Below are 14,813 nucleotides of genomic sequence, written 5' to 3' on the forward strand. Positions count from 1 at the left end.
TCCTCAGTCCCAAGAGCTCTGGTTTATGCCCCTCTTCCTGCCCTTCCCTCTGTCACCTGGCCACTCAGGCTCACCTGGCCATTCTCCTGTGGCTCTTCCACCTGCTGCCTGAGCTGCTCTTCCTGCCCTCGGGCTTGGAACAGCTCTCCCTGAGTCTGGCATGGCATCTCTGATGAAGCAGTCTGCTCCTGCTCTTTCTCTAGAAGCACCTGCACAGAAAGCAAGAGAAGATGGGTTTCAACTTCCCATACGACTTTTGTGGGCCAAGACTCAAAGACTGCTGGGCTCACACGTTCCCAAAGCACTGTGCTGCTGCTCTCCTGGGTCATTCTCTGCCCAAGGGGAGGCACAGATTCCAAAGTGACCCTGGCCTTACAGTCAGGGCCATCTGGGATTGAAGCTCCAACAGCCTCTCAGGCAGCTGACAGGGAAGGGGTGGCATTTCTCAAGGGTCTGGTGAGGGCCTCCCTCTGCTTCTGCCATGTCCTGTTTGTCTTTCAGTAGTGACTGACACCCCACCCTGTCCCACAGCTCCATCCTGGCTCTGCAGGTGGCATCCTGGGTGAGCTCAGCCCTTGTGAGAGACACTTCTGGAGTTCACCTTCTCTTCAGGCCTGCACCAGCATTTCTGCCTTTCTGACATCCACTCTCTTGTTGGAAAACCTGGTTATTCAGGAGATGAGGATGCATGCAAAGATCTCTGATGGAGGTCACAGAGCCTCTATGGCCATCTCAGTATATGGAGGAGGACCAAAGTGTTTCTTCTCCCTCTTTTGTCAACTGAGAATTCTGACCAGCAGTAACAGAGTTTCTCCTTTGGCCCCATTAGCGAATGAACTTACACAGCCCTGAGGAAGCCAGTGAAGGAAACCGTGTGTCATGTAATGCATGGCATGTATGACCAGAGTCACCAAAGACCACCTAAACATGGAATTGTTCCACCTCTCTAGGACAGGCAGAAATTGAAAGAATTAACTGGAGACATCAGGGCAAAAGAGGCCAGAAGAGGAAAACAACTCTGAATGGAAAAACCATCATATCTGGAGGGGGAAACATCTCTGCCTGCTCAGGACTGGTCGAGGGAAAATGTCTCTAATCCTCTCCAGAAGGGATGATTTTGGTGATCTTTCCACCTCCAACTGCCTTGGACCAGAGCCAGGAAGATTCAGTTATGTAAATGTTACATAGATAAATAGGTAGGAAGATAGACGGATAGATCTCACTACTATAATCTCCCGTTACTGCCCTCTCTGTTGCTGCACACATCAAAACATGATAGCCAGTGTGCCGATCAGCAGCAATCCTGAGATTGCTCTCCTGTTCCTCAAAAGAGCCAACTCTTGGGGAATGAGGAGCATGTAGGTCCTTATGGAAAGGGATCAGACCCAGAGCATTGCACTGGGAACTGCACTCTTTGTGCATCTGTGCTCGGGCAAGTTCTCTTGGACTCAACTTCACTGACGGTGCTAAAGTGGCTGGAATCAGAAATGCAGCCCAGCCCCTTCCAGTTTCTGTGATCTCTGAGGAGCAGCTGGAATGCAAGGGCATTGACCTCCTGCTAAATTCCCAAACACAAGACACAGTGATTCCCTGGGCTGTAGAAAGTCAGAGACAGTGTTAAACTCAAAGCGAACTTTAAGGCCATACATGAAGGCTTGGAAACACAAAAGCTCCTTCTGCATCAAGGTACAAAAAGGGCACAAAATGCCTTCCAGAGCTTGATAAGGGCAGAAAAGATGGTGCAGCAGCATCCTTGCTTTCTGGAAAAAGAGAAAATGAAAAGGGCTTCTCTTCCTAGGAAACCCACAAACTACAAGATGGAATTGTAACCAACACCTCGGTTGAAAGGCCTTGGATGCAGTGATGGCATGTTTAGCGGTGAAATAGCCCTTGTGCTGACAACTGTAATGAGGGGATTGACGAAAGTCTGCCTGGAGGTCCCTCAAGAGCCTCCCATTGTCCAGGCTAAAGCTCCCTCACCACCTCCTCCCTGGCCTTGTGCTGCACCCCCTTGCCCAGCTCCCCTGTCCTTCTGTGCACACGCTGCAGCCCCTCCATGACTTTCTGCTTCCCAGGGCCCACAGCTGCACACAGCACTCCAGCTGTGGCGGCAGCGCTGCCCAGCACAGGGCCACGCTCACTGCCCTGCTCCTGCTGCCCCACTGCTGCTGGCACAGGCCACCGTGCCCTTGGCCTTCTTGGCCCCCTGGCCCCACGCTGCCTCATCTTCAGCTGCTCAAGACCGGCAGCAACGCTGGCTCGTTTTGGCCCACGCAGCTCCGCAGACACAAAGGTGCCCATTTCACTTCAGATACAACAGGCACCATTTCAAGATGGTCTTCCTCTTCCGAGAAACACAAGACAGCAGTCAAGGACTTGCAGCTTCACCTGGACTCATGGCTCCAAGGCACTTGCCAAAGCTGCGGACTACACCAAATTATGCAGCAGGAGAAACCTGCCACTTCTGCTTTTGGCCTCAAAAGAAGATTTTGCAACTCCGCACTTTGTTTCTTTGGCCACATGGGACAAGAAAGGCCCCCCACAGCTGCATGGACAACACAATCCTCCCTTTGCAGCTTATCAAAAGCGAAAAGACAGAGTGCCCAAATTAGACTCTACCAGTGAAGAACTACTAAAGGAAAGTGTAGACCACTTTCACAAGCCAAACACACCTTTCCAAAAAGGGAAAACAAACAAACCAAGCCCTGGCACCTCCACAGCCTCCTCCTTTGCCCTTGGCCATAGCACTGCAGAAGCCAAGAGATAGAGCTTCCCTGAGCCAAGCAGCCAGATGCTCTCCCAGAGGCACCAGCCCTTTGTGGCCTCAACATGACAGGTCAAAGGCCAAGTAGTGCAGTTGCTGCCTGGAGGAAATCCCTAGCTCCTGGCAGGACTCCAGCACCCAGCATCCTCAGCCTGCAACAGCAAAGTCCTGGCTGCTCCAAAACTTGCAGCTCTGCCTTGCACTAAAGACAGCACCACACACAACTGGCACTTACAGGTCTAGAATAGGGAGGTGTGAACACTGTCGGAGGGTTGTGGTCATCCACCTCAGTTTGCTCCTCTTTGGCTTCTTCTCTATGAGCAGCGGGAGCCAGGGGAGAGACGGCTCTTGGTTCTGTCATCTGTGGCAAGAGAGAAGCATGAGGGACAGCCCGGTACCTATCATGTAGAACCTCATTTCTTTTCACATCTACCACCACATCTTCTAAGGAAAAGGTCATAACACTTCATAGCGACAGAGGGGTTCTAAGTCACAGCCACCAAATTAAAATGGGCCAATTCAACAGCACTCTAGATGGATATGAAGTTGATTCTCTTGCCTGGCTGCTATCAGAAAGCAAGGTTATCTCAGAAAAACTGAGCTTTTAGTTCTTGAAAGCACCGAAATGGAAAACCAGGAAAGCGACAGCAATGCCTTTGCTACTGCTGCTGCAGATGTGGAAAACTAAAACTGGATTAGAATCCCATCCAGGGCAGGAAAAAGCAGAAAACGCTGTGCAGAAGCATCTTTGCTTGCTGGATAAACAGGAAAATGAACAGCCTTTCTTGTGCTTGCAAACCAAGAAGCCAACACACCACAAGATGGAAGTGTCACCCACTCCAGTGTCTAAAGCCCTTGGATGCAGTGATGGGATGTTTGGCACTGAAACAGCCCTTGTGCTGAGCACTGTCATGCAGGGACTGACAGAAATCTGCCTGGAGGTCCCTCAAGAGCCTCCCATTGTCCAGGCTAAAGCTCCCTCACCACCTCCTCCCTGGCCTTGTGCTGCACCCCCTTGCCCAGCTCCCCTGTCCTTCTGTGCACACGCTGCAGCCCCTCCATGACTTTCTGCTTCCCAGGGCCCACAGCTGCACACAGCACTCCAGCTGTGGCGGCAGCGCTGCCCAGCACAGGGCCACGCTCACTGCCCTGCTCCTGCTGCCCCACTGCTGCTGGCACAGGCCACCTTGCCCTTGGCCTTCTTGGCCCCCTGGCCCCACGCTGCCTCATCTTCAGCTACTCAAGGCCGCCAGCCCTGCGTCCTTTTGGGCCACGCCGTTTACCAGCGATAAAGTTTCCTACTTCAAATGCAGCGTCTGGCATATCAGGATGTCCTTCTTTTTCTATGCCTGCATCTTCTATGGTCATTGCAATAAATTTATCAGAAGAGAATTCTCAGTTACTTTGACTAAATTGAAATCGGCTAATCCTGGTCTATATGAAATTGCTCTTAGGTTAATATTCACCTCTAGATGCTGTCAGGAAGCGACATTCTATCTGTCAAACTTAGATGGAAAGTAGGAACTATCCACTTATGCCTTTGTTATTTTTGTTGAAGGCATCAAAATGGATTTTCTTTTGGCCTCCCTCTACACTCTACTGCTACTGGCCAAGCTGACAACTGGGTCTGTAATTTCTTAACACCAGGAACATGAAATCTCACTCACCTCAGGATCAGCACCGCTGAATACACACTTCAGGTGACCTGTAGTGTGCAGAGGAAAATGAAACCAGATGCTTTGAGAAAACTACTTGAGCTTGTGAAACCCACAGTACCTGTCAACCCAAACAGAGATGATTTCCCGTTTGACAACATCCCTCCAGGATACACATTTCATTCACACAGCCAGCAATAGATCAGGACAATATTCTTGCTTTTGCCTACACTTTGACCAGTTTTGCCAGTAAATGACTACATACATAATCCATAAAATTCAAATTGTTTTTTAAGATTTGCTGTTCCTCTTCTACCAAACACCTAAAGCAGCTTTTTCATCTCTCCCTCAGGTACTTTTTTTTAACAAAAAACAGTTGCATGTACCAAGTCTTGTTAACTTGCTGGAAACTGTTGCCCAGAAAAGCTTCCCCAAAATCCCCCTGAGCTGTAGCAGTTCTGTTGTGAAACAGCACAACAGTAACTCTAGGGTTCTGATGCAGACACGCACTGCTTTCGAGTTTGCATTTCATTGGAAAGGGACTCTCTATTTTCGCATTCAGTAAAGGGTCAAGTTAGACAGTCAAATCCTTTCATGACAAAATTTAGAAAGAAAGAAGCTTCCCCTGAATTCTGGGAACAACTGCAGAGTTTTTAGAAGGCCTTCCCTGAAGGCCTGCCAGTCTACATTTTCAAAGGTGTCTTGCTTGTCCCAGCAAACTGAGGAAATGACAGACTCTACTGCCACAGACTCTCCCATGGAGGGAGCGGAAGCCCTGCAGGTTCCCTTGCAAATGCTGTCCCTGTGGCTACAGACACCCCCGTTTTAGCAGAATGCCTTGACAGGAGCTTTACCAAACCAGTGGCATCCTAATGCTCTTTCTGTTTCAAAATCAGAAACTCAGCCACCAAGAAAGAGCAGGAAGACATACAAAAGCCAGGTTAGGATACACCCTAACCTAAGTAGAGAGGAAACATTTACTTACGTGTGAAGTGTGTCAGAAAATAGGTACCATAAGTAATTCCATAGGCAGCGAAAAGCAAAGGAGCAATTCCCTCAATCATTTTAACACTGTCCTGCAAGTTTGCAGGCTGTGCTCACACACTGGAAAAAGCAAGGCTCCTGTCAGTGTGCAATATCCCACTGACAATTGCCTCAATCAGGAGGATTCTCCTGAACTGAGCAAGTGCTAGAACTGCTCTGACACTCAGGCCTTCCGTGCACCAGGGCAACCTTCTGATGTCACTACAACAAGGTGGCAACCATGTCCTGACATCACAAAGCAAACGCTCCATGTTGGTCTGTGAATTTATGCCAAGCAATAACTAACCTTCCCTACAGCAAACACAAAACAGTCTGCAAAGTCCTCCTCTGTCACAAAGCAGCACAAATTCCCCTTGTGGGCCAAACCCTGTCTTTCAAGGGATCCAAAAGGAACTCCAGGAGTGCACAAAGCACCTAGAGCCTGTACCCCAACTGAGCACTCAGATGGCACCCAAACAAAAGAAATCAGACCAAGAAAATGGCCCAAAGCACTGCCCATCTGAGAAACTACCTGTTGGGATCGGCGGGAGAAATGCGGCACACAATATGAGTGATCAGCAAATCTCAAACTTTATTGATAGATACACATCTTTATATCGGTGTTAATGAATCTCATACATATTGCAAAGCCAAGCTCACTATTGGTTAGTTACTTATCAGGCAACTATGCCTGCTTCTGCATTCTTGTGGATATTTTTATTGAAACTTTTCTTCGTATTCCTGCCAAAGATGCTCTCCCCTATCCTACTGTTGCACCAAGGGCACAATGTCCTTTCCTGTCATTGGACACTGACTACTGACTCCTATACTTGTCCCCTTCAAGCTTGACCAGTGGCATTATGTAGACGTGAACTTTCTCAGCTAACCAACTGTCCACAAAGCTCTCCACACTTCCCTCGTTTTTCTGCTGGACAAGCATAGTCTGATTAAATGCAGCAGATATCATCCTTTGCATCATGTTCTGTAAGCACATACAAAAACACGGCAAAATTAACACTACTAACAGAGCTATAATGCCCAGTATAATGCTAACTTTAACAACAGAACATAACCATGATCCCAGGCCTAACGATGAGAGCCATCCGTCAATACTGAAACCTGATTCTACCTCTAAGTTTCCAGTTAACCTTCGCAATTCTGCAAGCTGGGCATGGATGGACTCCGAATGGTCAGAAAGATTCATGCAACACATGCCCTCAAATTCTTCACAGCCATGGCCTTGTGCAAGTAAAAGAAAGTCAATCACAGCTCTATTTTGAAGCGTTGCATGACGAATAGAATCGACATCAAGCAAAAGGCTAGAAAGTGCCAAAGAGGTGGCATTGGTTTGCTTTGCAAGCCAGCATCCCAACTTATTTAGGGCACCATGGACACCTGCAGCTGCCACACCTGGAGCCAAAAAGGATGCTGCAATTATGGCCCCTGGGGACCAAAATTTTACATCGTCCCTACAGTCAGCAGTAAATGCATGGATCATTCTCTTATGTTGATGATGGCGGCGGCTCATGTTTAATATCATGGACGTATTGGGAGTAAGCAAAGACAGCCGTCCAATTGTACATGGCCCCCCGTGCATCATCGATGGGACACCAGGCCAAGCACGGTCCCCACAGATTAAGAAGTAACCTGCTGGAAGTTGAATAGGGTCATTTGATGAGATTGACACTTTCCCTGTGGTATAATTGCACCAAGCTGTTGCATTACAATACACAGCCATGCTGGAAGTTACAACAGTGGAATGGTTTTTTGCTGAAAGCTGGCTTCTATGGTTAAAATTAATACATGCATCTGCCATCACTGAACCTAAAAGCTCCAATTCTTGGGGTTCCTGTGGTGCTATGGCGAAGTGAGAAACCCATTGGTCCCAATTATCTACACTTGTCTTAGGACTGTCAGTTTTGCAGGTGGGTACACCTGAGGGACATGGCCAGGGATCTGCTGGTAGCCCTACCAAGCAAGTTGTGAATGGATTACCGGGAGAAGATAATGACAGGCAAATAGCCTCCTAGTTAGTTAAGTTTGCCAGGGTGACCCAAATATTAGTCTTAGGCTGAGGTGGGGCCCATGCATGATGAGTTTTCACTTTTCTGGCAGCATCTGCACTGTCTGCTGAGAGGGTGAGGATTAGCAAGGTAACAGCATAAATGTGCCACATCACTGTAGTGTCCCCAGGTGCTGCTTTGAACCACCCACACATTTGGGAGATAAACATGTTTCCCAAAAGTCGTTAAGAATGTCTCTTCTTTCCTTTCCCCTTCTTTCTCCTCTCCTTGATCTGCCCAGATTTAACCTCTTTAGGTCTCCCAGACAATTTTCCCATCCTTGGTTGGGATCTTGATCTGCAGAAATTGGACCTATTATACTTGTCTGTGAAAGGGGGATACCCTTACCACACTTAGTCTGTAAAATATGCAACTTGGACTGTCCCAAAGCATGTTTAACTAAATGCTGGGTTTCCCACCTAAACCATGCAATAATTTTCTGTTCTGGTGACTCATACAACTGTAACCCTTGGTAGCCAGGTAATCCTGTAAAGGCCTGGAGTTCTGCTTGCCAGGAGCCGAACCACCAATAAAATTCACAGTTCCTGCACCACAAGTCAGGTAATTGAGTCTGATGTAGCCACTTAGTTTGCTGACAGCCCCCACAGAAAAACAATACCCATGCAGCACACTGCCTATTATGACAATTAATACAAGCTCAGTCCCTAGGCCCTCTAAAATCAAATGTAGAAAGCGCTTGAAGCAGGCTTAGTATATAATCTAAGAATTTACACCGATGAATCACTCAGTCGATAGCCAAACTACACTGTCCTTTCAGCTTAAGAAGTATTGGTCGAAGGATGATCAACAGCTTCGTCTCCACTCTCTGACGGTCTTCTGTGCTCAGTTGATGGAGTTCTGGTGGTTCCATCTAACACAGCTGCTCGGGTCCATTTAGCAGGTACCCATAAGGATCCTGTAGGGGTAGAAATACAAAGATATCCATGGCCCCAATATAACACCTTAGCAGGACCTTGCCATTGTCCTGTTTTGGGATCTCTGTATTTTACCCATACATCTTGCTTTACACTTTCTTTCTCCTGTACATAGTGGCGAATTACAGCAGGAACCTTGCTTTCCCCAAAAACACACAAGTGATTTAAAATAAATAAACACCTTAACAGTCTTTCTTGCGGTTCTCTAATATCTTTGTATTTACCTAGATGTCTTTTCAAGGTACCATTAGCTCTTTCTACGATTGCTTGCCCTGTCGGGGAATTAGGAATGCCTGTCACATGTTCTATCCCCCATATTTGCATAAACTGCTTTATTCTTTTGCTGCAGTAGGCAGGCCCGTTATCTGTCTTAATACACCGTGGCACTCCCATTACAGCAAAGCAGCTGCTGAGATGCCTCTCCACTTGTCCGGCTTTCTCACCAGTCTGTGCTGTGGCCCATATAAAATGACTATAGGTGTCTATAGTAACATGCACATACTTCATCCTTCCAAACTCAGCAACATGTGTGACATCCATTTGCCAGGTCTCATTTGTACTCAACCCTCTTGGGTTAACTCCCAGACCTAACCCGCAGCCCCCATTATGATGACTACATATGGGACAGGCTTTGACTATTGCCCGTGCCTCGCCCATAGATATCTGAAATTCTCTATGGAGGCCCTTTGCATTTTGGTGAAACATGGAATGTGCCTCTCTGGCCATAGTCTGCCGGGGAATTTGAGTCATTTGTGTAATTGAGACTAGCTTATCTGCTCGTGCATTTCCCTCTCCCAGACCAATATCCCATTTGTGACTTCTGATATGGATAACAGAAAAGGGACATTTTCTCAGCTTAATCGCCCTCTGTAACTGAATAAACAGCTCATGTAACCTCCTATTTTGAACCTCTTTTATAGAGGCATCCTCTATTCGCTCACACACTCATGCAACATACAAAGAATCTGTCACTATGTTGAGGGGCCCCGAAAAATGCATCATGGCCTATACAACAGCCAATAGCTCCATCGTTTGTAAAGTATCCGACTCGGAAGCCTGGAGAATTTGATGGTGCCATTGTCCCTTTTCCTGCCAGGTCACTGCAGCAGTTCTTGATTTTCTTCCTGCATCTGTGTAGGCTGTTATAGCATCCGACAGGGGCTTCTGTGATCCTTTTGGGCATTGAATCCAACCCCACTGCCCTGCCCAGTTCAACGGTATATTGGGAATATCAACAGTGGCAATCAAGCTTCCAGCTCCCAGTGGTGCCTCTTGTAATTCCATACTGTTTATCAGGTACCAGGTCAATGTATCTTTCTTCATTGGTATCCGTATCTGATCAGACTCCTTTCCCATAATCTGTAATGCCTGTTCACGACCCTTCTTAAGCAGGTCAGCCAAAATTTTGATTTTTTGAAGAAGGGTTTTATGGTGTTGAGGTGGAGGAGATATCCATTCTAAGGCCCACGCCTCCCCCGTTTTTCTGTTTTGCTGAACAAGTGCACCCAGTAAAAATTTAGTTCCACACCAAACTGTCACTTGTATGGGGAGGTTAAGATCTCGTCTCCGGACACTGCCCTGTGTTACACAGTCCAATATCTGCTGAAGTGTCTTAACCTGCTCAGAGGTAATATGGACAGGTTGTGCTGGGTCAGTCCCTTTTAGTAAAGGTCGAAGTTCATCCAACAACTAATTTGGGATGCCCACAATAGGGCGCAGCCATTGCAGATCACCAAGTTACTTTTGAGCATCATGCAATGTATGTATTTTAATATTCAATTGCAATTTCTGGGGGGTAACAACCTGATCAGTAAGTGTCCATCCCAAATATTTCCAGGGTGCAGATAACTGAATTTTTTCAGGAGCTACAACTAAGCCATGTAGCTCCAGGACCTTATGTATTTATTGAATTTGTTGACCTGTAAAAGGTTGCGGCTGCGTAAATAAAATATCATCCATGTAATGATAAATGGTTGTTTGGCCCAGGCCTGTCGCAAAGGATGTAAAGCATTGTCAACATACAGCTGACACAAGGGGGCACTGTTGCGCATTCCCTGTGGGACAGTAAGCCATTCAAATCTCTTGTCTGGTTCTTCCCTGTTTAAAGCCGGTAAGGTAAATGCAAACCTCCGAGTGTCTCGAGGGTGAACAGCAATAGTAAAAAAGCAGTCCTTAAGATCCACAATTAACAGTGGCCAGTCCTTTGGCAACATGGCTGGGTTAGGCAAACCTGGTTGTAAGGCTCCCATAGGCTCCATTTGTTCATTTACAGCCCGTAAATCCTGAAGCAAACGATACTCTTTGCGACTTCTTTTTAATAACAAAAATAGGGGTATTCCATGGGCTTACTGACAACTGTAAATGACCCTGCTCATATTGTTCTTGTACTAGTACATGTGCTTGTTCCAGACTTTCCCTTTTTAATGGCCATTGCTTAACCCACACTGGTGTGTCCATGTTCCAAATGAGTGGGATTGGGAAAGTCCACGCAATGGCCATTAGCCCAGAGGGTACTCATTTGTCAGCACTACCCCCATTTGAGCCAAAATGTCCCGACCAATGAGACACTGCACAGTAGGGGGCAAAGGCACAACAGAGAAAATACTCCGTAAAATTTTTCCATCGATAGTTACTGATAACATGGGTGATTTTCTTGCAAGCATTAAGCCTCCAACCCTGGTAACTGCTACTGTGGTTGGCTGTAACGGCCAGTTGTGGGGCCAGCAATCCGGGTTGATAATGCTGGAGTCTGTGCCAGTATCTAATAAACCTTCCAAGGTTTGCCTGTCACCCTGATACTCTATCAATACAGCATATTTTGGCCGATCGTTTAAGTTCATTGTTAACAGAGTAAGTCCTCCAGTGGAGCCAAAGACCCGTTCCCCCCTGGACTGTGATTGATGAGGGGGTAATGTTTTAGTCATTTGTTCCAATGGAACTAATTGAGCTATCCTCTGTCCTTTCTCGATTCATATTGGTGGAAAAGGAGTATGTACCATAACACAAATTTCCCCAGTAAAATCAGCGTCTATTACCCCAGTTAAAACAAATAATCCCATCATGGTAGCTGAAGATTTCCCCAAAAGCAAAGCTCCCATAGGCTGTCCATCAATCATGATTGGTCCCTTTATTCCAGTCGGGACCTTTTCCAGTTGGGTGGTCATCAATGTTACCGCTACTGAGGCTGCCACGTCCAGCCCGAGGCTCCCGGCGGTGGCTGGTTGAAGGGGGGCTGGGCTGAGGTGTTGACAGCTGCTACTTGTGTCTGGGCACGGCGGCTGTTGGGCGCGCTGGGCCTCGTGTTTCCTGAGCGGCATTGGCAGGCTCCGGTGTTGTGGGTATCCAAGCGACAGCTGTGACACCAGACGGTAGCTGCTTGGCAGGCTTGCCGGGTATGTCCCATACCTCCACACCGGTAACATTTAAATTGGCCAGTAGATGGAGATCGTGGACTATTTTTTGCTGCTGCCTGTAGGGGCGCAAGGGCGAAAAGGACTTGGCTCTGCGATGCTGCTGCCTGCTCCTTCAGTCCTGTCCCTAGCTCTTTAATAGCTTCTACTAACATTGCCTGAGTCCCTACGGGCACATTTGCCATGCGTTCTAAAGCTTCTTCTATAGTCCAATTAGCTCCTAGGGTATTAAACACATTTTTCGTAGCCTGGTTGCTATTTTGAATGGCACACTGTTTCAGAAGGGCCCCTTTCATGAAATCTGTCATGCCAGCTTGCTCCATAGCAGTGGCCACCTTATCTATAAAAGATCAAAACGATTCATCCCTTCCTTGCTTTATACCCATGTATGAGGGAACCCCGCCTGGTTCTTTTATCCTATCTATAGCCAGCCTCACCAGTCGCATAGCCTCTCGACATTTATCAGGACCGATTAATGCTTGTGCTTCTGTTCGAGCAAAAGCCCCTATACCCAATAATTCATCTAAGGTTACCCCATGTAAAGGGTCACCTAGTTGCTGTACCACTGCTACGCACTCCTAGCAGAGTGCTTGCCAATGTGCATTAAACAGAAGCTGCTGATGTTGAGTAAAAATAAGCTTCGCAATTCCTCTACAATCGGTTGGCAATAACACCTGGGTCCCCTAAATATAGTCAAGCATTTGCTTTGTGGGCTCACCGGTCACCCCAAACTGACTAACTGTGGACCGTAACTGCGACAACAGTTTCCAATATAGAGCAGTAATTGCTGCCTGTAATCCACCTCCGTCCAGAGGAGTATACACCACCGGGCAAGCCACTTCCATAGCTGCTGCCACAGCCTCACTATCCCCCGAATCCATGATCTCTTTTGCTACCGCTGTCCATGCCTTCCTCCGCTCTTGTGCAATGGCCCCCGCTAGGTCACTCTCTTCCCCAGGGATCAGCTCATTGCTAGGAGGAGGATAGGGAGGGTCTGGCCAGGGCACAGGCGGTGCGGATGGTGCTGTTATGGGGGGTGTGTTGCTGCTTGAAGCAGGAGCCGATGTTGGTGGCAAGATAACTGTGGATGTGGCAGGGGGTAATGGGCAATCTGACCAATCCCCATATCTTTTATTCTTACCATGAGCCACAGTAGCTTGCTGTGCAGCCTTTTTTTCTACCTGATATTGTACTAACTCATTATGTACCACTCGCCATAACTTCCCTAACTTCTTTGCAGTTTTATCATCATCTAAAACAGCCTCCCACAGCTTATCTCCAAACTTTCGCCACTCACTTAATTCATGAACTGTATGAGGATTTTGAAAAAATCCCTGTGTATACCCATACCCATAAGCTAATAACCCATTAAGCTCTTTCTGCAAATTTATGCCCTTGACCTGTCACTTTTTAAAAAAGCAAGTAAATAACTCATATGCTGCTTGCCTTTCCATTTTAAAAACGTCATTGCTGTTGCAGCCCCACAAGGTCGCGGCAGCATGTATCGGCTGGGCTTTCCTTTGAAGTCACCCAGGGCGCGGCACCTCCCCCGTTTTCAGTGGTGCTTTTTCGCCATCCTTGCTGCGACAGGACTGGAACTCCTTAACTGATCCCCCGTGGTCGCCGTTACCGTTATCATGTTGTAGGGGTCACCATGTTGTTGGGACCGGCGGGAGAAATGCGGCATGCAATATGAGTGATCAGCAAATCTCAAACTTTATCGATAGGTACACATCTTTATATCGGTGTTAATGAATCTCATACATATTGCAAAGGCGAGCTCACTATTGGTTAGTTATCAGGCAACTACTCCTACTTCTGCATTCTTGTGGATATTTTATTGAAACTTTTCTTCGTATTTCTGCCAAAGATGCCTTCCCCTATCCTACTGTTGCACCAAGGGCACAATGTCCTTGCCTGTTCTTGGACACTGACTACTGGCTTCTATACTTGTCCCCTTCAAGCTTAACCAGCGGAATTATGTCGACGTGACCTTTCCCAGCTAACCAACCGTCCACAAAGCTCTCCACATGAATCTACAATATTGAAAACAATGCAGACAAAATTATTTTTTCCTGCTTAGTTTTCTTTTCCCGTTTATGGATTGATATCCACAAACCGCAGTTGATATTGATCCCCAGCCCCTCCTCATGCAGTCTGAACAGATATGAAAATCAAGACACTTCATGGCTGACAATCAATCACACTTTGTCCCTACCCCCACCCCACCATTTCCTTCATCCAGTCCCTGGTACTCAGAGCAGCTGAGGAATGGAGTCACATCCAGGGGTGTCCCCAGAGCTCAGGATTGGGGCCAGGTCAGTGAAATCTCTTTATTGCTGATCTGGATGAGGCCATCGAGGGTACCCTCAGTCAGTTCCCAGGTGAGCCCAAGCTGGGTGGGTGTGTGGCTGTGCTGGAGGGCAGGAAGCTCCGCAGAGGGGTCTGGACAGGCTGGAGCCATGGACCCATGTAAAGGGGAGGGGATATATGTTAATGACTTTGGGGAAATGATTATAATATGTGTGTTTAACCCAGGACAATCAATGAATTTGTATGCAAAATACAGAATATATACAGAAACTTTCCTGCACTCAGCATGCACAGCTTTGGGAGGAGCTGTCCCCCCGTGCATTCAGCCAAATAAAGAATGCTGCTTCTTAATGCTACATTGGGATTATGGATTTTTCTATTTTACTGAATTTTTGGTAACAGTCCCAATCCCAAGGAATGCTCTGTCTCCTGCTGTTCACAAGCATAGAAGGGCTGGTGGAGATATGCTGGTTGGAGGCTGCTTGGGGTATAGTGTCCATAAAATAATTGAGTTTTCAATATCCTGTGAAAGAAGGAGTGGCATCAACAAAATGTCTACACTGGAATTAGAGAGGGCAGACCTTGGCATTTTTGGGATGCAGATTTGGAGAGTACCAAATCAGGTACTGATGTTTTAAGAGAAAACAGCC

This window comes from Melozone crissalis, unplaced genomic scaffold, assembly GCF_028551555.1.
Source record: "Melozone crissalis strain CALT ecotype California unplaced genomic scaffold, PUWL_Pcris_2 ptg000095l_1, whole genome shotgun sequence".
NCBI classification, from domain to species: domain Eukaryota; kingdom Metazoa; phylum Chordata; class Aves; order Passeriformes; family Passerellidae; genus Melozone; species Melozone crissalis.